The sequence below is a fragment of the Actinia tenebrosa genome, unplaced genomic scaffold (genome assembly GCF_029948245.1).
Source record: "Actinia tenebrosa isolate PJP-AT-01 unplaced genomic scaffold, QUT_ActTen_1.0 PGA_scaffold12__29_contigs__length_12842862, whole genome shotgun sequence".
Lineage (NCBI taxonomy): Eukaryota > Metazoa > Cnidaria > Anthozoa > Actiniaria > Actiniidae > Actinia > Actinia tenebrosa.
The window spans coordinates 4288733-4292106 of NW_028292572.1; the positions used below are offsets into that span (position 1 = coordinate 4288733).

The 3374-nt window shown below is 33.4% G+C and overlaps 1 pseudogene; it reads left to right on the forward strand.

Annotated features, from left to right (window-relative positions):
• Positions 1-267: 267 nt before the first annotated feature.
• LOC116300019 (uncharacterized) lies at positions 268-2848 on the forward strand (annotated as a pseudogene).
• The last annotated feature ends 526 nt before the right edge of the window (positions 2849-3374 follow it).

The window sequence follows — 3374 nt, forward strand, 5'->3', positions numbered from 1 at the left end:
GCGCTATATAAGAACTTATATTATTAATTGCTTCAATTTTGCTTAAAAAATCCCACTTCGGGCTATTTGGGTCGAAAATTGTCTCTTTCAATTCAGCCGAAAGTGAGAATGGGACGATCTCGGTTACCAGCTTTGCTATAAAATATTAAAATATGCCTTCTTTTGACCGTCTCTGCCCCCAAGGGGAACATATTTGCACCAAAAATGGCGGCAAAATCGAAAAGATCGTAAAAAAGCTCTATTTTGGTGTTTAACTTGCCTAAATCTATGGATGCTTCTCCGACACAGACAACGCTTATTAGGTAAGTATTTTTGCTCATGCTTTTGACAAACTAGAAGCTCTTTCTGGATTATTTTTTATTGAGAAAAACACTTTAAATAAAAAAATTAAAACGACAGATTTGTAGTGCACTTTCCAAGCTTTGTATTGATATATTGACATGTTCATTAGCTCACAGGATTCGACAAGTTCTACCAGCGAGTTTGTAGACACATGTACTCCGCTTGCACCAAAGCAGAAAGGACGGTTCAACGTTGGTTTATATGCTAAACGAAGAAAGCTCATTATGGAAAAGCTAGTAGATGAAAAAATAGCCACAGATGTCAAGCTCAAGAGCTTCCAGAACAAGCCGAATTATAGAAAACGAAAGGTGGGCTTTTCTTTGGATTACTGTATTTTTGATTGGACTATTCATTGCTTCAGATTGTAGGAAAGCATATAACTTATAGATTAAAAGCAATGGCCTTGTAATGTTGTAAGCATCGTGTTGTACTCATTTCATAGTATGCATTTATAGGCTGATATTTTGCCATGGTCTAAATAAAAGCTTACTTTGTTTTCTTGTGTGTACATGCCCACACATTAAAACCTACTAGGTTTTCCAAAAATATAGATCATATTGAAACCTGTTACTTGTAAATCCCTTAAAACTTTTATTTTATTTTACTATCTTTAAATTACAAAGCTGGAATCAAACTAGTTGATACAAGCTCTCTTATAAGCTTAATATATTTTCTATACATTATGTAAACATAACTTTATGTGAAAATGTAAATCTTATTGAAGACCACTTAAATAATTGATCGCACTGAAAAACATAATTCAAAAATTATTCAATCTTTGAATGACACTTTTAAATTATGAATCACTTTTTGTCCTGAAATTTGCAGTGTGATGACCTGGAAGAACAGCTTCCTTCATCAAAACAAAAGGCAAGGTTGCCAAACACACAAAGCAATCTCAACAAAGAAAACAGTGACTTCCTTGATTTATCTAAAGCCCAAAGTCATCGAAGGCGCACTGCAACAATAAAGGTTTTGAGGGAAGTTCACTGCACTCCAAGATCAACTGATAATAAACCAATAATGAACGGAATGTGGTCAACTTTGGTCAATAATAACTCAGTAAAGTTTATGGAGTCTTTAATAGGAACCTCCAAGTTTTGCACTAGCAAAGTTATTCCAAACATTGTAAAGAAAAATGTGCTAAGTTATGAAAATAGTGAAGACAACTTCATACGAAGTACAGCTTTGCTTTATAAAGGAGGGATCTTAACAAAAGTGAAATACAAGGAAATGAGAAATGAAAGAATTAACTTCATGTCAGATGTCCCAGTACCAAGACCTGTAGCCTATGATAGACTAGTGTCATATATAAAAGGCATCAATATGGGAGATGTGTTAGATCTTGAGGTAACTATAAATCAATTATTTTCATTAATATCTAATTATAAAATCATTAAGTTAATTCACCCCTCAGCTGGAAGCTTGAATTAAAATTCTTATAAAATATGTAACAGAATTTTATAACAGAACCTAATAACATTTTGCTTGCTATTAACACTACTGTTTGAATTAATTTTTAGTTTTAATTTTTTTTAATAATTTCCATTCAATTTTTTATCATTGCTTTTTTTTACTTCTTTCAAGACATGAGTAATGAAATTATGATGACAAAATGATGAAGGCTGGCAGACTGTACAAGAATCTGGTGAAATGGTTCAGTGAAAAGAAAAAAACTGAAGATTTCTCATACAGATTTACAGGAAAAGAGGCCAAACTCTTTCGCTGGCATTTTATGAAAATTTGTAAAACTCTGATTGCTTCTAAAGGTACAGTATCACTCATCAGTAAATAATCTTTATTTTTCATATTTGTCTATATGTAACAATATTTGTAATGTGATGTAGTTTTTTTTTACAATGATTATGAATAGGACTCTAAACAAACAAGGAATACTTTATATTTTTAATAAATTTTATAAATATCTTTCTTCCAGGTATCTCTAAGACTACCTTACTACATGTTTACAGTCTTGCGTATGCAGGCCTTTGCTTACGGAACTGTGTTTCCCTCTTAAGCAGAGTTCATATCAATGAGAGTGATATCAATTGTCTTCGAAATGAGTGTGAACAATATTACAAGTGCCAAGCTATTCTTTTACACGGAATCAAACCACATGGACAATTGGTAAAGCTATCCCTTATTACACAGCTGAGATGTATAATGATTTAGGGTTTGGGTTGGGACTAAATAGCATGCAATGCAGAGAAGCAAAACATGCAAAGCTTGCATGCTACGCTAAAAATACTACTAAGGGTAAGCATCTGCGTTGGTGGCAAATTTTTAAACATGAGTTCATGGAGCTTATATGGCTAAGGATAAGTATCTCCCTCCATACTGCCTAAGCAACAACAAATTTTGTTACTGTGGTCAGCCAAAGTCAAGTTCCGAGACCGCCTGTGATGTTTGTTACTCAGATATGTGCAAAGCAGTGATGCAATCATGCCAGGATGGAAATGTCAACAGAAAGCTTAAGGAGATGATACCTCAACTACGCATCACCTAATATTTGCATGTAAATTAAGACAGGTTAACATAATCATGTATCAACTGTGCTGTCATAATAGCATTCAAATCGATACCTGTCTGAAAACATTGACATGTATAGTTGAAGTTCTCTATTTAAAAACTTAAAGTACTCATCATTATGTAATCGTTTGATAAAGAAGTAATATTGATCTCTATGGGCGAATCATTTTTTTCCTGTGTTAATCATAACATAATGACAAAAAGAAACTGTGCGACATTTTACCTCATTGGAAGAGCAAGAATTCGAATGCTAAACTAATAAGTTCAGTGCTGAGGAGTACCAAAAGAGTTCCAATACCCATAGTTCAATGACATTGAAAGGAATTCCTTCTTGAGGCTGTATTTAAAGGTGAGTGGCTTATCTCTAGACAACAGTACTTCTGCAACACCTCCGTCCTCAAATTTTCTTTTAAACATCTCACTTTTTTCCAAGTAAAAACCATTTTCGATAACCTTGTTCATCATGTAGACAGATTTCCTCTTGTCTTCGAACACAATCGTAA